This window comes from Trichosurus vulpecula, chromosome 3 (genome assembly GCF_011100635.1).
Source record: "Trichosurus vulpecula isolate mTriVul1 chromosome 3, mTriVul1.pri, whole genome shotgun sequence".
NCBI lineage: Eukaryota > Metazoa > Chordata > Mammalia > Diprotodontia > Phalangeridae > Trichosurus > Trichosurus vulpecula.
The window spans coordinates 156,188,404-156,208,721 of NC_050575.1; the positions used below are offsets into that span (position 1 = coordinate 156,188,404).

A 20,318-nucleotide genomic window follows, 5' to 3' on the forward strand; every position below is an offset into this window, starting at 1 on the left:
ATATGCAGAGGGGGTTAATTATCAGTAGAATATCAAAGAGGGAGCCTAGTCACCTGGCCCCTCCTTTAAGACTACATTAGCCAGCTAGGAGTTCTCTGTAACACAGGCATCCCAATGAAGGGAACTTATAGTCAAGATACACGGTTTCCACACAGATTCTGCCTCTCATTAGCTGTGTGACCTTGCATAAGTCACTTCTCTGGGACTCAGTTTCCCACCTCTATAAAATGATGGTGTTTTCCTGGATGCTCCCTGAGGTCCTTTCCACTTTTTACCTTCTCTCATCTTCCAGGAGTATGGTTGTTTCAGGAAGTCTTTGAAGGAAGCGAGGAGGATTGAGAGGGCAGGGAATCCCAGGCACAGGGTAGGAGTGGGAAGATTTGTCTCAGGCAAAACAGAAGGTGCTAGATAGAGGCACCCATTACTCCTGATGACTTCACTTATTAAAAATAATCATCTCTGATATTTATACATCTCTCTTAATGTTTACAAAGCATTTTATTTATAATTTCATTTGTTTCTCACTAGAATCCTGTGAGTCAGGGGTGGTTATTCCCATTTTAGAAATGAGGAAACTGAGGCACATAAAGGTTAAGTGATTTGGCCAGGGTCACTCAGCAAGTGGCTGAGTCAGGAGTTGAACGCATGTCTTCTTGACTCCAGGTAGATCCAGTGTTCTAACTACCAAACTACACTGCCACTTGGACCACTAATGGTGGAGCCACCGATTATTTTGGGCTGTGGTTTGATCATTCATCCAGGATCTCTATGTTGGAAACCAGAGTTGTCTTGTATCCTTCCCTCTCCCTCACCTCACACAATCAGTTAGTAACCAGACCCTTTGTACATAGTAGGCATTAAGTATGTTTGTTATTTTTGCTGTCTTAACTTGTTTCTGTGCATTGCCCCCAATCTTCTCTGTTCCCATCGCCATCATTGGTTCAATGGAAAGACTATGGCAGTTGAAATCATCCTGTTCCTTCTGTTTCCTACCTGTGTGATGCTGGAAAAGTCACTTAGCTTCTCTGAGTCTAAGTTTCCTTATCTGTAAAATGAAGGAGTTGGACTATATGATTTCTGCAATTCCTTCTAGGTCTAATCTATGATACTATGAAGTAAACCTGGACATCCAAGTGGTCTGTGGATAGAGTGCTGGGCCTGGAGTCAGGAAGACCTGAGATCAAATCCAGCCTCAGACACTTATTAGCTGTGTGACCCTGGGCAAGTCACTTAACCCAATTGACCTCAGTTTTCTCATCTGTCAAATGAGCTAGAGAAGGAAATGGTAGGCCACTCCAGTATCTTTGCCAAGCAAACCCCAAATGGGGTCGCAAAGAGTCAGGACACGACTAAACTACAGGAAACAAACCACCAACTGGCAATCAGAAGCAACTCTTTCTTGGGGCTGTGCAAGATATGGATAGTCTGGCTCAATGCTAGGTATAGGAAGGTGGTTCTACTATGCTATAAAGCCTGTCAGACTACCTCTGCTTCCCCAGTGTCTAAAATTTTGTTATTAGTGATACATTTCTTTGAGGTAAGTATTGATTGACCACTCTCTGTCAGCCTTGTACAAAATACAACTAACTGCCCTTGGGAGGGGGAAGCTCAAAATCAGTGCCCATTCACACAGTGAATTAGTGTCAATGAATTTAGCAACTTCCTGGTAACAGAGGAGACTTTATATAACTTGAGAGCAGGTGTCTGGCAGGGGAGTTACAGCAGAAAATGAGGAAAAGGGGAGGGGTGAGGGGAGCCTTGAAATTTTTTCCAGTAAACTTTTATGATCACAATTTATCTAGAGGGAGAAGACACAGATAAGAATGAGAGATGGGATTAGAAGGAGTATGGGAAGCAAGGGACTTTTTAGAGGGCTGGGTTGCTAGGTCTCTAGCAGGGAAAATGACCTTTCTGCTACATACATGAGAATACAGGGAATGGAAAATCTAAGCTTATCATAAACTTCAAAGAGAAGGAAACAGAAGCTTCCAGTTTTGAATAATGTTGAGTCATGTGGGTGGGGGAGGACTTGGGGTTCTTGTCTTTGCACACAGACCAGCCCGGATGGAGGCAGAAGCAGAGGTGAAGTGCTGCACTCGGTTCCATCCTGTGCACTGAGCTCTCAATTCAGCCCAGTCCAACCCAGCCTGGGGCTGTGTGCAGGGTGGGAGGTGGAGGTGAGGAAGGGGGGCAGCTCCTGCAAGGTTGCCTTCCTGCTGTAAATGAGAGGACATGGCTGGATTGCTTGTATACTTGCTTCCGTTTGTCCAGTCTGTCCTTCAAAGACAATGGCCCGATACCTACCTGAAATGCTCCCTGATTGTGGCCATATGGTATAAGTGGAAACTGGATTCCTGGATCTGGGGGCTGCGTCAGGGGCCAAGGGGCCTGCCTCTGTTCCTTGTGTGCTGGGCTCAGCCTCAGGGTCCATATAGCAGTCTGGCATAGGGAGGGAGAAAGCTGTGGGCACAGGGTGGGGAGGTGGTGGTAATGGGGTTGGATTTGTTTTGAAGTGAAGCAATAGAGAACTAGTTTCCCCCACCCCTTTCTCTTACTCTGCTTCAGAGAGGTAGAGAATCTCAAATAATGCTTCAACATCAGAGCACCAGGCAGAGGATTACCCAAAGATTCTTTTAAGGAAGCAACAGACTCTAAGGATCTTTAGAAATGTGGTTCCTGAAACACAGAGAGGTCAGAGTCTCACTAGGTCGGGTGGAAAGCTTCCAGCAATGGTGAACAGCTAGTGTGAGGGTTGTCCTTCCTGGTAGAAGAAGGTGCTTTTCTAGGCAACCAGAAAGGCAGAGGAATAGACTACTCCATCCTTTTCTAAAGCCAGACTGGGAAGATCTTTTTTAGGCAATAAGGGACCTGGAGCCTGGGGAGTTCGGAAAGAAAGAAGCATTCTACATCCTTATCTTTTACCCCAATCCTCCCCTGGAGCTCTGTCATTTCTCCTCCAACCATTGTTATCTGGCCTCTTCTCTCCCACCTGAAAGCTCTCTCACAAGGCAGACTCCACAAATACAACTCATTTCAGGATATCTTTATGAAGAAAAGTTAAATAGGGGGTTGGAGGTGGGGAGGGACCAGTGTCAGTTAGAATACTTTCCTGAACCAAGCAGTCCCAAGCAGTCCCATCGGAAAACAGTCCACACTACATAGTCCTGGGAATACAGTCAGTGAAGGAGGGAAGGAATCCACGTCCTAGGAGATATGTCTCCTAAATCTTCCATGAGGGGCCTAGGTCCCATAGCATCCTTCCTGTATCATCCACACTGACATCCCTGGGGCTGGACCCTGTCAATTTTTCAGGCCAGGACCCTACTACACACTCATCTCCTGTCTTTCCTTCTCAGGCTATTTGCTGCCTTGTTGTTGTTAGTCAGTCATGTCTGACTCTTTGTGACCCCATTTGAGGTTTTCTTGGCAAAGATGCTAGAGTGGTTTGCTGTTTCCTTCTCTAGCTCATTTTATAGATGAGGAAACAGAGGCAAATAGGGTTAAGTGACTTGCCCAGGGTCACACAGCTAGTAAGTGTCTGATCCTTTTGACTCCAGGCCTGGTGCTCTAACCACTGTGCCACCTAGTTGCCCTATTTGCTGCTCCTTCTGTCCAATGGGAGGTGTCAAGTGTGCCCAGGGCTATGTACAGACCCCTGCCCCACCCTCCCACCTCACTGTACCTTACTGACAATTTTAGCTGTCACTACTGATGCTACTGTTTCACCGTGCCTGTAAATAGAAGAATTTGTACAGACCTAGATTTTATATACTATGGACTCACTTTCTATTTTTTAAATACATGAAACAAGTGAAAAAAAACACACTCACAGAATTCCCTTCTGTGTCTCTGTGTTTGGAAAAAAAAAGGACAGGAAGCCTCAACCCTGCGGCAGAGATACTTTGGGGACCTCAGCAGAAATGGAATGTTCTGAAGAGGGATTTCAAATATAGATTTCCAAAGATGTCACAACTAGAAGGGTCACGAGCTATTTTTATTTTACAATTGAGGAAGCTGAGCCACCAACCAGGGAAGTGACTTTCCCAATGTCATATGGTTAGTTAATGCCATAACAGGGACTAGAATCCCCAGCCGTTCTGACAACTAATTCAGTGTTAGCAGGTAAACTCTGGGATAGTGACTGCTTAGATCTCTCATCTCCGTAGATGGGTTGCACCGGCAGTGCAGGTGCTACATTACTCCCCCAGGCTGGCAAAGGAAAATAAAGATTTGAGGAGACAACCTCAGGCAACAGGCAGTCGTGCAATTTGGTTGGAAGGTAGAGTGCATGGAAGCAGAAGCAGTATGATGATATGAAGGATAGATAGGGAAGCTGGAGTCAGACTGGTTTTAAATTCCAGGCTGAGGAATTTGCATTTTATCCTAGAAGCAAGAGCCACTAATGACTCTTGAGCTAGGTATAACATGGTCAGATCTGTGCCTTGGTAATTTTGGCAGTTGTCTGGAAGATGGTGGGAGAGACAGGAAGCAGAAAAACCACAGGCTGGTGGTTGTATGAAAGGCAAAAAGGAGACAGAATCTAGAGATGTTAGGAAGATAAGCTTAACAAGACTTGGCAAATGATTGAATGTGTGCAGTGAGGAAGACGGATGATTCAAAGATGACTCTGAGGATCGGGAAGGGAAAGTATTCATGTCCTGTTTCGAAATGGTGGCTGCTCTCCTTCCTCACACCTTAGCAGCCCCGGCTTCCTTTAAGACTCAGCTTCAATGTCCCCTTCTGCAGGAGGTCTTTCCCATCCTCCTGCCACCCCCACCTTGAGAGCCTTCTGTATTTATACGCTATCTTCCCCACTAGAATCTAAGTGGGTCAGGGATTGTTCTGCTTTTGGATACCCAGGGTTTACTTAGCGCAGTGCCCAGCACAAAGCAAGAATTTGATAAATGTGTTGATTGAATATATATTGTGACACACTGGGAAAAATACTTGCTTTGGAGCTGGAGAAGCTGGGTTCCAATCCTACCTTTGACACTGCTGCGCTGTGTGACCTTAGGCAAATTGCTTAGCTTCTCAGCCTTTTTCATCATAAATGGGATCAGTAATAGCACTTATCTCAGATGCTTGCTATAAGGATCGAATGAAATCATCTGTATAAAGCATTTGGTGTATCTTAAGGCACTATCGAAATGTTAGTTGTTATTTTCTCCCTCTGTTGAATATACCTGACCCTTGGTCAAAGGCACGAAGATAAAAAGTTCTTGCCCCTGCTCCCAACCTCCATCTCAAGGGTGGAAAGGCAAATCCTCTGTCTGAATTTCTGAGAGATGTTTGAGCATTCCCTTTCTGCCTGGTATTAATGTCTTAACAGGAAATCACCTTTCTGTACAGTGCTTGAGTTGAGGGCACTGATGAAAGTACATTGTACAGTCAATAAATGTTATTAAGAGTCTACCAAAAACGCCAAGCCTAGTGTCCTGGGGTACAAAGAAAGGCAAAAGATGCCCTTAAAGAACTTATAGTATAATGGGGGAGGATAATACACAAAAGGAAGCTGAAATGGGGGGTGGGGTGGGGATGGGACTGACTTGGGGTAAGATGTGAAGTCCATAGGAGCGCATCTAGGTGAGAATGGAAGAGATGGCCTGCCTGGGCACTCCCCTTAAATGGAGGTTCTGGTGGGGCTTTTCATTCTCTACCCTCCAATTCAAGGGAGAGGCCCCAGGAAGGTGTGAGTTAATAGGCTGGAGTGATAAAGCAGGATGAAGAGGTTCATGGGACACAATGGAAAAGTCGGAAATGAAGAGATGGGGGTGGGGTGGGAGGGTGGGGGTGTGTGCTGATAATCATTTAATATCATTTTAGTAACTTCAATAAGGGTCAGAGCCTGAACTGATTAACCAGAGGAAGAGCCTGAACTGATCAACCAGAGGAAGAGTCTGAACTGATTAACCAGAGGAAGAGCCTGAACTGATTGACCAGAAGAAGAGTCTGAACCTAAGCTTCTTTGTTTTCTGAGTAAACTCAGAGAATACCTCTTTCCTATGTCAACAAGGCCAGATCTGGTTGACTTAAGGGCATTCTTTCCTCTTTCTATTAGCCATTAAGGATGAGACCCTTAACCCAAGAAACTATCTTGCTTAATATTTTATGGGCATATACTATGTTATGGAATGTTAATGGTAAGTTAAACACAGAGATCCTGGATTGTAATTTCAATTGACACTTTGTCAATTCTCTTATTGTATTTACAACCTATTCAATTTAGAAAAGTCCTTTTCTTGTATCATGGTTAAACATACGTGGAAATCATAAAATTGAGTAACACAGACATGCTGAGCTGCGACCGTTCTAAAAATGTATTTAAACCTTCTCATATTTTTGCTCAGGCAGTCAGATTTTGTCTGGCTGCTTACATGTATGTATCTGCTAGCTTTAAGGGAATAAACAATATAGATTTACATATCACCTAGCCTGTTTGTCTCCTTTAACCAAACTTTCAGGTCGACAGTGTATACCTTCCTGAAATAGAGGTTCTTTCAGAGATACATGCACTCTAGGGAAAAGAATACAGGATTTGGCATCAAGGGACCAAGGTTCAAATCCAGACTCTGCTATCTAGTACCTGGGTGTCCTTCAGGCAGATTACTTAACCTCTCTGGGTCTCAGTTTCTATACCCATAAAATGAAGCTGTTATATTAGATGACCTCTAAGGTCCCTCCCAACTCTTATGAAAGGACCTAAAATATCTTCTTACTTTTGCTCATACTGTCCCCCCCAGGCCCAGAATGGACATGCTGCCTTCACCAACACCTCCCCCCCACTCCCTTCCTAGTCCTTAATGGAGTCTTTCTCTTCCTCCAAACTTCAGATCTAGTTTCATTTACTCCACACTGCCTTCCCTGTCAAATTAAAGTGTCTTCTCTCTTCTCAGATGTCTATCACTCCTCATGGACCACTCCTTTGGATTAAACTCACATCCCATTCTATTCATATTTCACCTATACACTACATGCTACATTTGGCCTCATCTAAGTACTTCATGGGAGATCAAAGTATGTCAGGTTTTAAAGAGATCTTAGAGACCATCTTTGCACATGTCATACCTTGCTATTAGGTTTTAAATTTCCTCAAGCCAGGAATGCCATTTACCTTTATTGTGTCCCCCATAATACTTAGTACAAGGCCTTAATCAAGGATCATAAATTTAGGGACCTAAGAGGCAGGCAGCTAGGTGGCTCAGTGGATAGAGTGCTGGAACTGAAGTCAGGAAGACCTAAATTGAAATCTGACCTCAGACACTTACTAGTTTTGTGACCCTGGGCAAGTCACTTAATCTTGTTTGCCTCAGTTCCTTATATGTAAGATAAGCTGGAGAAGGAAATGGCATTAGTAAAATAAGATGGGCAAGTCACTTAACTCATCCACTGGACAGTGAAATGGCAAACCACTTTAACATCTTTGCCAAGAAAACTCCATGGACAGTAATCGTGTGCTGAGGTCCATGGGGTCACACAGAGTTGGAAATGACAGAACAACAAGGGACCTCAAAAGTCATCTAGTCCAACCCCCTTATTTTACAGATGAATAAACTGAGGTACAGATTGGTAAAGTGATTGCCTAGGGCTAGAAAGGTAGTCACTGGCAGAGTTGGGATTCAAACCTAGGTCATCTGACTCCAAATCCACAAGCCCTTCCACTGCATCCACACTGTTTCAATTGTGGGCACTTAGCAAATACTTATTGAATGAATGGAAGAAACTTCAAGGTCAGCAAGGGCCTAGCCATGGAGAGAGGGACTTGGGCAGAAGGACTTAGGTGGGTAAAGAGCCAGTACTTTCCACAAAACCCCTAAGATTATTCATTTCACTTGTATAGACTAGACTTATACCCACTGTACCTCAGTCTCCTTAAGATTGTTCATGCCCATCCTAGGATCTCTGTACATTCCTGCCCTGCCTCTTCGCCCCCTCCTCCATCCACACACACACTTCAACTCTCTTTCCTGCCCATCCGGGCAATGAGCACAGGTGTCTGAGCAATGACAGCAGTGTAGTCAGAAGCTTAGGGGCCGAGAGGTCAACACAGAGGGTTCATTGGGTAATAATCAGAGGACAGAGGCCTGGACATAACTTTGTAAAGGGTCTCTGGCAGGTCAGATGATCTCTCTGCCAAGGACACAACAAGAAGTTTGGGAGTAGGAAGATCTGAACTCATTTTCCCAATCAGAAAAACTCCTCATTTCTGGTAAGGAGTAATACAAGCTGGCTGGAAACAGAGAAAACATACAAGGGTACATGATGTTCTGTATGACCCCAGGGCCTCTTCCTACCTTTGCACACAGCAGCTCAGGGCTGGGAGGCAGAGATGTGCGCTCAGCACCCTAGATTCTGGGGAATTTCCCTCTGAGTCATAACCTGGGCACAAAGCCCACAACTCAGCCAAGTAGCTGAGTGCAAGAGACTCATGTTAGGCAAGGAGGACGGAGCAGAGCCTTTGCACTCATTCTCTTGCTTTGCTATAAAGGGAGTAGCTGGACGGATCCCCCCACAACTCATCTTTCTAGACTTCCAGCTCGTTCTCCAGAGAAACGTGCTCCAGACCCACCAGCTATGGACCCCAACTGTGACTGCGGAAATGGTAAGGGACTCCTGGGTTCTCAGATTGTCTTAGGGGTCAGGAGCCTGGTCTCTGCCCTGGCTTTGAGGAGAAAGGGAGGAAAGAAGCTGCTGTTAGCGTGGTTGGATTGGCTCTAAAGCTGAGGAACTGAAAGTTCTTATCCATTTCTTAAAGAGAAAGCCCTAAATGACAAACGTGCTTAACAGTAGGGGTCCCAGGGATGGGGCTTTTTTGCTGAAGAAACTGACTGCTGGGCTCCCTGAGTTTTAGCGGGAGATGATCAAGGTCCCAAGATCTGGAATTTGTTATAGGTTGAGGAGCACCCTGTTAAGACTTTGAGGCATTATTTTAAGATCTAAGGGCTGTTGCCTCATTTTAGGGACCTGGAGGAATCGGGAGGGAGATTGGAGAATGAGAGGGAAAGGATAACCCCATAATTTTGTATTATCCCTAAATCTGCCCTGGAGCTCAGCCCTGACTGGATGCTGACAACTGCTTCCACCCCCACCTCCCTCTCTCTCTAGGTGGCTCTTGCACCTGCGGTGACTCCTGCAAATGCAAATCATGCTCCTGTACCTCTTGCAAGAAAAGTAAGTGCACTAGGAATATAGGGGTAGTGTGGGGTGGGGATCTTCCATCTCCTGAACTAAGCAGTCCTGGCCTTATCAGAGAGGAAGAGGGGTGGGGCTAGGGGTTCAACTATGTCACTTTAGTCTCAGCATCTCCAGTGCCTGGAATGTCATCATCATCATAGGTAGCATTTGTATAGCACTTTTAGGTTTCCAAAATGTTTTACAAATATTATCTCATTTTATCCTCACAACAAGGCAGACAGTGGTTAAATGACTTGACCAGGGTCACAGGGATAGTAAACACCTGAGGTTAGATTTGAACTCAGGTCTTCCTGACTCCAAGGCCCCTGAATGCCTTCACTGCTCCACTCAGCAACCTATAGTAGAGGCACACGGTTCATGATTGTTTGAAATATAGCTAGGAGGGAGGGAGCTGATTTCCTAGTGGAGCTAAATCTTCCAGATAGCCCCTAAAATGTTTGGGTCACATGGGATCCATCCTCTGATTTCCCACTGATGTCTCTTGTTGGGCTCTGCCAGGTGCTTGGGTCAGAACCCCTCATACTCACCTCCCATCTTTCCTTCTCAGGCTGCTGCTCCTGCTGCCCAGCAGGATGTGCCAAGTGTGCCCAGGGCTGTGTCTGCAAAGCCCCCCAGACTGAGAGTTGCAGCTGCTGCCACTGATGCTGTTGCCTCCTTGAGCCTGTAGAATAGAGGAATCTGTATAGTTTCATGCACCATGAATGTTTTTCTTTTTCCCTATGAAATACGTAAACGAAAATAAACTGACAATGTTTTTCTATATATTATTGTGTTGTGTGTTTGGGGGAATGATAATGTCATATTTCTTTTTTTTTTTTTAAGACTTCCTTTAGATTGCTTTATTTGAGAATTAGGAGATGAAAGACACAAGGCTAATAAGCACCGAACTTCCCAACTTCCTTCCCACCCATTCCCCTCAAAAATTTGTTAATGAATCTCTGAAATACTGATCCCATTCTTCCCTATTCCTTACTGCTCCCAGGATATAGGGAGAGCTCAAGCCACCTACTCCCAGACCTTAAAACCAATTTTGGGGCTCCTTCCTCTGCCCAAGTATAGGATAGTCCTTCAGCTTGAATGCAGGGGTGACAGGAGAGGGGAAAATGCAGCCCCCTCTGTGAAGGGAGATGGGGAATAGAGAGTAGTGAAATGATGGACTCCATAACTGGGATGTAATGCCATGTTTGAGACTTACATACATTATCCCATTTCCATATCATTAAGGCTTAAAAAAGCCTTTCATACCCAACCACCTCGTCAGGCAGATAGAACAACAAGCATTTATTAAGTGCCTACTATATGCCAGACACCATGTTAAGTGCTGGGGTTACAAAAAAAGGGCAAAAAGTTCCTGCTTTCCAAGAGCTCACAGAATAATGGGACCATGTGTCATTAATAGCATCTTATAGAGGAGGACACTGAAACTCAGAGCTTCAAAGGGTTTACCCATGGTTATTTATCTAATAGTAGCCAGTGCTTAAACTGAGCTCCACTGACTTCAGCTCCAGTAATCTTTGTGTGACAAGACACTATCTTTCTAAAGCATAACTGTGTTAGTCAGAAATAAGGGACACGAAACCTCAACAAGGAGCCAGATAAGTTTTGGAAACTCTTCTAATAAACATAGTATGCTCTGAGTTAATCATGGATCCAAGAATATTATGGCTGGAAGGGACCAGAGGAATTTATTTTGACCCTAACATTTTAGAGGAAGAAACAGAATCAGGAAAGGAAAGAAAGTTTCTAAAGCTCACACAGCTGAAGACAGGAGCAGACACCCTGCTGCACCCCAGCACCACTCCCACTCCCACAATTCCCCATCAGTTCTTGAATGTAGACGCCTGAGAAGATTTCAAGGAAGCTGACTTTCAAGTTATTCCCATATCCTAAATCTACATGTTAAGACTCTTTGTGAATCCATAACAAAAGTCAGTCATCCAGCAGAACTATCTTTGGGAATTGAGGTTTTTGAGAATTTCCCAGTTGTTCTTGTGTCTTACAAGATAGAGCATGTATGGGAATTCTTTTTTATCTCACAACATTTATTGCCTACCCTTGAATGGGTAATGGAAGAAAACATGTCCTAGAGGGTGTGTTGTTTTACTTATTTGTTACATGGAGGGAATGAGGTTGTTTTAATTAATCTTGACTCTTGGCTCTCAAACTCCCTAATTTCAAAGAGTATTAACATTCATTATATATCAAAGACTGAATCTGCTCACACGGATCCCATTCAAGACCACACTAGTCCCTGAGTACTTCCAAAAAGGAGGCATCATGGTGCAGTGGTTTGAGCATTGGGCATCTCAGGGGGTATAGTGAAGGCAGAGACCTGAGCAAGAGTTTACATCTGGATCTTCAGCTACAAATTAGCATTTGGTTCATTCCCTCTATATCATTTCTCTTAGCCCTCCAGCTCATTCTCAGAGTCCCTCATCAGCCAGTGAGAGACTCTAAATGTGACTGGGAGGTGAGGGTTCTCTGGCTGCCTTGGGGAACAGGGCTCCCTGTCTGCTTTGAGCTGGACTCAGGCTCAGTTTTAGGCCAGGCTTTGGAGATTTGAAGAAAACAAGTATAACCTGAGGGTCTTAGAGGCTTTGGAAACTGGGATGTTGGGTTTGGTTTTGAAATGAAGGAACAGAGAAATATCCCACTGGCTTTCTATTTCAAAGGTTCAGAGAAATAGAGCTTTGAACTACAAATGTTCTTAACCACCAGGCCCCCAGGATAGGGATAAACTTAAAAAGGGCTCTTTTGAACCAGGAGCAGACTTTGGGGCTCCTTCCAGAAACGTAATTTTTTGTGGAGATGGGGGTGGTGGTCAGGTTGCCAACAATGGGGAGCAATTAGGTTTAGGGTTTGGGTCTGGGTTCTTCCAATTGGGAGAAAATGCTTCTCTGGGGAGCTGAGTAAGGAAGAAGGACAGACAGGTTATTCAGAGCTTTGGAAGATCTGAGGTCTGCACCCTCTTCTTGGTGACTATACAGAGGAAAGTTAGGGAATAGAGAATGGGGAATGGGAAGTGAGAGAGAAAAAAGAATCGTAGACCTTTATTTCCTATTCCTAAACCTGTCCAGAGCTCTGGCTGACCTCTTTCTCTTCTCTTACTACAAGCGCTTCTTGCCTCTGTGCAGGAAAACTCAAATCGGGGCTTTTCACCTCCTATAAAAAGGGGTGAGCATGGGGTCAGGGACTTTCTATGGCCAGACCTGAGCAGCCCTGCTGCATCCAAGAGACCCTTGTGTGGGCCTGCCTGGAGATCAGTTCAGGAGAAAGTATGTGAAGTGGAGGCTCAGTTCCTAGTGGTACAAAGTCCCTAGAATCCTTCTTAAAGAGTCCCAGTAAGACAACATCCTTCTTGTGCTTCTGAGATCCATCCCCACTGATATTCTTAGAACTTTGGACCCTTGTTAGACTCCCCTCATGCTCTGAACTCCTGTTTGCTCTTCTCAGGGTCCTACTCCTGTCACCCAATGGGATATGCCAAGTGTGTCCAAGGCTATGTCTTCAATCCCCCTCCCAACTGTAGCTATCACCACACTGTAGTGTAGCTATCACCCTAGATCTCAGTAGCTATCACTACTGATGCCCCTATCTCTCTGTGCCTGTAAAGGGAAGGATTTATGCAGACTTAGTTCTATATATCTATACCTTGGACATATTTCCTACCCCTTTCCTCTCTTCCAAAATATGGCAATTAAAATAAAACCACTGAAAACCCTTCTTCCTCTTGTTGAGATGAGCAGATGAGGAATAAGGAACACTAGCCTCAACTCCTTGGACAGGGATGCTGTGGAAACCCCATGGGGAAACTGTCCAACTCTGCCTTTTTGTAGAGGAAGATACTGAGGCCTTTCGAGAAATGACTTGACCAAAATCATTTAACAGCAGAGTCGGGACTAGACCTCTTAGGTTTTCTAACTCCTAATCCAATGCCCTTTCCACTATCTCAATAAATATTGTGAAAGGGAAGAAAGGGGGAGTTATACAGCTGGGCAAAGACAATTTGGAGTCTAGAACTTGGGTGTTCTGATGCCAAATGGCCAGAGTCTTTCACTGAACCATGATACACTTGCTCAGGCCACAAAAGCCTCTATCTCAGGTCTTTTGTAGACACATCATTGAGCCCTCAATATGTTAATGAGTTTAAGAAATCGGAATAACAAGCAAGAGAAAAGAACCTCGGTCCAAGGACTCCCTAGGAAGCCCTTTTTCATACTTCCGAGAAATTCTGAGGATTGGTTCCTAGGAAAACAAACTCCAAAGTTTCATTGCCATTTTTCTCCTCTGTAAACTGGGATCCTCTGTCTTGCCTATCACAAAGGATTATTGTAGGAAATAAATGAGATCATGGATATAGAAATGCTTTGGAAAATTGAGATATGTGAAGTTTTGTTATTGTTAATGAAAACAATAAATGAAGTTTTGGCCCCAAAGAATAGGTAAGAGAAAATGCCCCCATCCCAGTCCTTTACAGAGGTGGGAGATCCAATTACCTGTATTTTCAGACTTTCCTCATGAATTAATAGGTTTTGCTAATTTTTTTTTCCTCTTCTTTTTCTTTAAGAAATATTATTTACCATATAGGATGGCTCTATGAAAGGGGGGAGGGGAAGGGATCCTGGAAGAAATGTTGGTGAGGTGAAAAACAAAAGATATCAAATCAAATTTATTAAAAACAAAACACAAATGGAGTTATATTATTCTTGGGCTGGAAGGGAGCAGAAAGAAAAGACTGAGATAGGGCCAAAGGCTTTGGTGCTTACCCAGGAAGTTTAAGGAAAAGAGAGTTTTGGTTATTCATCCACATAGTTAAATAGATAATTCCCACATATACTGTGTGGGGCAACGAGGTGGCACAGTGGATAGAGCGCTGGGCCTAGAGTCAGGAAGGTTCATTTTCATGAGTTCAAATCTAGCCTTGGATACTAGCTGTGTGATCCTGGGCAAGTCACTTAACCCTATTTGCCTCAGTTTCCTCATCTGTGAAATAAGCTGGAGAAAGAAATGGCAAACCACTCCAGTGTCTCTGCCAAGAAAACCCCAAATGTAGTCATGATGACAGGACTGAACAACCTCTACCAAGTATACATAACATCAGGATACAATGAAGGACACAGTATGAAAACTGAACTGAATACAGCACCACTTATCTATTGTGACACAGAATTGGCAAGGTTGGCAGGGCCTTGTCCAGTTCACTTTCCTTCCCTCCACACTACTGTTCCTCCCTCCCTACCCCACCCCCACCTTACCCCCACATCCTAGCTGTCACCATGGGGGGAGCTGTTGACCATTTGCCTAATGGTCAACATTATAAGAACCAGGCACTATCAATTCCTAGTTCACTCCAGTTGTTACTTGCATGATCTGCCCACATGCTGGGGCAATGAAAAACTCCTTATAGCGACCATAGTGGGTTGCCTCTATCCCCAAGCTCCAGACCTGTTCTGGAACTCATCTTGTTAGTCTAAAATGGTGAGTTCAGATTTATGTAATTGAGCTCTTGACTCAGTCCCCAGCTAGCAGAAAACTACTTTCTTCCCTTCATTGCTGCATTTCAATGCAGTTCATCATACAAGCATATATAACATTGCTAGATACGGTTCTTTGCTCACAAATGCAGAAGGACAAGACTAAATTCAAATGCATTAAATGACTACTATGCTGTCTGGGCAAGCCAAAATCGAGAGATATAGAAACATGACAAAGACCCAAAGAGAAAGAAAAACATGGAGACACAAAGAAAGAGGGAATGGAAACTGTAAAGATTAGATGGAAAGAATGAGAAATACAATGAAAGACTATGACAGGGAGAGTAAATAGACAAACACTAAGACAGAGATATTGATGTATACAGAGAAAAAAATTGTGTGTATGCATGTATATTTACCCACCCATATATACATATGTATATACATATATACACACACACACCGCTACACCCCCACAGATACACACCCACATAGAGAAAGAAAATAAAAGCACTCAAAAGTCACAAAGAACAATTTTTCTCCTTCCCAGCTGGGGTCACTGGGAGAGATAGGCTAAGCTAGGAAGGAGAAAAATTCTTCTCTGGGTCAAAAGATCCTTGAAGTATCTTCTATCAGAGCTTTCAATTTAAGTAGCATTTGTTACCTTGTTTGTATGTGTCTAACACTATTTTAAGTTGTTGTGGTGAAATGGACTTAGGTATTTTTGTGATCTCCAGTGTAGATTCTCATTCATATCTTCCATAAATTCTCTGTAAAGATGCTACCTAGTGTTGCAGAGGCCTTTCCCTGGTAATTTTTCATATTCAGGAGGTACTAATTCAACTCTCAAAATGTCTCCTCACTCTTACTATAAGACCAGCCTTCCTATTTTTCTGATTATGTGTGCCATGGGTAATATATTTTAAACCACTTGTTCTAGTAAGGAAACCCTTGGTCATGTGTCTCAGCCTCTGCCTTCTACCTACCTGGGGTGTCTGTGGACTCCCAGGCACCTGCAATTTTTATTTGTCTGAGATCACAATGTTTCATAGTTATTTTATCATTGCCAGGAAAATATTGATTATTCAAATGTGGGTTTTTATAGTAGCCAGGAATTTGGTCAGTTGAAAGTGTTTCATCTCTTCTCTCTTCCAGCTCTTAAATCCTGTGACTCAATAACCAGAGGGCCAACCCAAACCTGAGACCCAGAGGGTGAAACTGGCAATTACTGAACGCAGAAGAGAGAGCAAGATGTACTTGGCACAGGATCCTGACTGACGATGAAAAGTCCCCTTGTTTTGAATGAAGGACACACAAAGAGCAGCCCCAAACCTTTGGACCTTCACAATATCTCTCCTGTCTCCTCCCCACTCACACAGCCACCAGCCTGCTTTAGGCCCTTCTTGCCTGAACTACTGTATTAGCCTCCTAATGGGGCTTCTTACCTTATGTCATAGCCATCTCTGGTTTTCTTCAGGTACAGGTGAGACCTGGTAATGTCCTTATTCAATTAAACCCAGTGTGTCCCTATAGGATACCTCTAGGATCGACTATAACCTCCTCTGACATTTACAACCTTTCACGATCTGGCCCCCACCTGCCTTTCCAGCCTTATTACACATCAGTCTTCAGGTCCATTAGAGTCCAGTCCAGGTGGTTTATTTATTGTCCCTCATACACAGCACTCCACCTCCTGTCCCCACGGTTTGTACCTGCTGTCCCTCATGCCTGGGATTCACTCTCTCTTTACCTCTGACTCTCAGAAAACTAGTTTCTTAAAAGGCTCAGCTAAAGCACCAACTCCTGCATGAATCCTTCCCTGATCTCTCTACGCCACCCCCCATCTTTAACTGCTAGTGCCTGCCCCCTACCCCAATCACCTTGTATACATAATTCATATATATCCATTTATAGACACGTTATTTTCCTCGGTAAGAGTGCAGACTCCCCAAGGTCAGAGACTGTTTCAGTTCTGGCCCATAATCACCATCGACTGGCATAGAGCATAGTAAACTTTTAATATGCTTGTTAATTGTTTGAATGTAGCCTTCCAAGTCCTCATCCTGGGACCTTTCCTCATGGCATCAGATCCCCAAATCTTCCTCCTTCCCAGGTCTCCCAACACTGCTGTCATCTGTTACTCATGAAAGCAGACTCACAATCTATTTGAGTTTGATGGAGAGGAAGGGGACACTTATTGTTGAGGAGTTATGGGCCCATCAAGGTGATCAGGGACCTGAGACTGCCTTTGCAAAAGGGCCCACACAGGAAATACAATCTCTACGCAAAGATACATGTAAAGTCTGGACTCCCCAGCCAGAAGTCCACTTTAGCTGGCTTGTTTATTATTTGTTTAAGGATATTGTTTAAGGATACCAGGTCATATTTTCACATATCCTTGGGTATCAGGGAAATAGACCAGTTATTCCAGGAGGAGGTGGAGGCATCAGGACACTGCAGCATATTCTCTCTTTTCTGCACACATCCCTTCCAGTGTGGGAGGCAGCCCAGCGATTTGCACTTGGCACCTTCTGATTTCTAAGTCAATAAATAGATTCATAACGCAGACAATGTGCAAAGGAGCCCCGGAGTCAGCACAACCCTGGGACAGTGTGCAAGAAGCTGGCCTTGGGCAGGGAGGAAAAGAGGGAGGGAAAGGGGGTGGGGCCTTTGCACTCATTCCCCCGGTCTTTCTGCAATAAAGGGGAGGATACTAGTCTTTCCCTCCATGCCTGAATCCAACCCTCCAGACCATTCTTCCCTCGGGGCAACTTCATATCTGACATCTATCTGCCAGCCACAGACCCCAATTGTGACTGTGAAAGTGATAAGAGACTCCTGGGTTCTGGAAACACCTCCAGGACAGTAATCCCCTGCCTGTGCTTAACAGGCTTGGTGCCAGGGATAGGGGTAGATTGGAAAAGGGCCCCTTTTCACAGATAACTGACTTTAGCCTCCTTTCAGGAAACGTGATCCCTAATGAGTAGATCAGGGATGGTCAGGGACTCAGGGTGTGTCAATTTGGGGTCGGGGAAGGCTTCTAAAAATAGAGAACAATTCAGACTTCTGTTCTTCCTGCTTTTCTAGGGATGTGAGAAAGGTAGAATGACAGCTTCCTCAGCTCTGTTAAGGCAACCCTGGAAAGAGCTCACAGCTCTAAAGGGAAATGAGGATCTCGGACTTGTGTTCCCTACTTCCAAGCCCTTCCAGAATTCCGAGATGTTCCTATACTCATCCTCAACGTTTTTTTCCTCCAGGTGGATCTTGACCCTGTGCAGGCTCCTGCAAATGTAAATCCTACCGATGTAACTCCCGCAAGAAAAGTGAGTTAGAGGGTAGTGTGTTTGGGAATGGGTGGGGATGTGTTTGGGAAAATCCTTCTCTGGTTTCAACTAAACAGCCCCTGACCCATCAGAGAATACCTGAAGAGGCCTGGGGATCAGTTCAGGAGTTGGGACTTTGAGGACTCATTTCTTAGTGGTACCAACTCCCCTAAATCTCCCCTAAGAGGTAAAACAGCATCCTTTCCTTGCTTCTGAGGCACATCCCCGAACTTGAACTCTGCCAGACTCTCAGGCTGGGACTCATCATACTTATCTCATGTTTTCTCTTCTCAGGTTGCTGCTCCTGCTGCCCAGCAGGATGCGCCAAGTGTGCCCAGGGCTGTGTCTGCAAAGCCCCCCAGACTGAAGGTTGCAGCTGCTGCCACTGATGCTCCTGTCTCCCTGTGCCTGTAGATAGAGGAATTTGTACAGATCTAGCTTTTCATACACCATAAATGTGCTTTCTATACTGTTTCTATGAAATGTGTGAATGCAAATAAAACCATTACATATCCTTCTATCTCTGAACCTCTTGTGTGTTTGTGAAACAAGGGACGGCAAATCTAAACCCTGTGGGTAGCTTCGGAAGCCTCATTCAGGGGTGGAAAATTCTGGGCAGGACTGCCGATCATTGACCTGTCAGATATTCAAACCTAAAGAAACTTTTCAGGCTACTTACTCTAATTCTGTCATTTTACATAGGTCAGCACTGAGGTACAAAGCAAAGAAGGGAACCAAAATCATATGATTAATAAGTATCAGAACCTGGACTACAATCCCAAGTCTTGGGCTCCTTTTACTACAACACACTAAATATCTGTTGACTGGGTAATTGGGATTACTGCATCATAATAAGCCAATGGCAGAGTAGAGATGGGAACCAGTGTGTTCCAAGTCTTGATTCCTAATCTGTTTTCTTCATTGTACCATAATTCTGCAAAGATGATTAATCTCTGACTCTTTGCAGACACAGCATTAGCCTCCCATACTCATTAACAGTTTAGGAAATAGGAATGATATCTGAGAGGAAAGATCCTAGATCAGAAACACAAATCTCTTCCAGAAATGCTTTTTGCTCCTGGGAAATTATAAGGATAATAATAGCTGGTTCCTTAGGACACCAAGTCCAACCCCCCTGTGACTCAATTTCTTCATTTTTAAAATGGAGATCTCTCCTTTGCCTACCTTACAGAATTCATATGAAGAATTCTTATGAATGTTAGATTACTTTGGAAAGTTAATGGAGCTGTTTGTATATGAGGAAATAATTGTTAGGATTATTACTGTTATAATAAAGGCTTGAATCTGTTTTGTTCTTAGTTTTGAAGGAACTAGAATGAGGGGCTTGTGGAGAGTGTGGCAATCTCTTTCTCTATGGCCTCACTCGGTATCCTGATGCTTCTGAGTGGTAGACTGTGCAGGGGTGGGGAACCTGCAGTCTAGAGGCCACATGTGACCCTCTAGGTCCTCAAGTGAGGCCCTTTCACAGAATCCAAACTTCACAGAACAAATCCACTTAATAAAAGGATTTGTTCTCTAAAACTTGGACTCAGTCAAAAGGCTGCACCTAAGGACCTAAAAGGCCTTGAGGCTGCAGGTTCCCCAGAGGGTGAACTCTCCTTCTTTCTCTTCCCTTTCTTCTCTCCCCTCCCCTCCATTCATGTCAGCCCTATTTGTCTGGTGTCCTTATCTTACTCTTCCCTCCCTTTCCACTATGCATACTGGAACCCCCGTTCTATTTCTTAACTAACCACCCTTCATATTGATCCTGTGCCCTTCCCGTGGAAATTACTTTGTATATGCAGTATTTTGTTTTTTACTTATATGTGTGCATGTTGCTTCCCTCCAATAAAATATAAGGGCATAATTGTCTTGTATTCTAATGTATCTCTTGCAGTGCCTGGCACATAGTAGGTACTTAAATGTTGGTTGGATTATACTCAATTGGATCACAGGCACTGGTTACCCAGGCAATAGCACATTTTGGTTATTTGAATATTCTGGTTAATAAAGAGTTACCACATGTATTAGAAACAGATTAGCTTTTCTCAAAGCATCAGAATATAATGAATGAATTTAAGAACTAAAACTTGACTGAACCCACCTGGCTGTGGGGGCACAGGGGACCCTTGAGGCTTGGCAGGGCACCAGGGCCCTCTTTCTGAATATCACCTCTCACTGGACCAGGAGCTATGTTTACATCACAGACTGACTTTAGAGGTCCTCATTCCCCATAATGAAAAAATATAAGCTCTATGGAAAGTTGCTGGGAGGCGGGAGACAGAGGAAAAGTAGGAGGGGTTATCTCCTTACTTTCTTTATCAGAGGA

The 20,318-nt window shown here is 44.1% G+C and overlaps 1 long non-coding RNA gene across 1 annotated transcript; it reads left to right on the plus strand.

Moving 5' to 3' along the window:
* Nucleotides 1–17,380: 17,380 nt before the first annotated feature.
* On the plus strand, nucleotides 17,381–18,509 carry LOC118844958. The gene is made up of 2 exons (XR_005009988.1): nucleotides 17,381–17,989; nucleotides 18,284–18,509. It is a non-coding gene; the product is annotated as an uncharacterized LOC118844958 (long non-coding RNA).
* The last annotated feature ends 1,809 nt before the right edge of the window (nucleotides 18,510–20,318 follow it).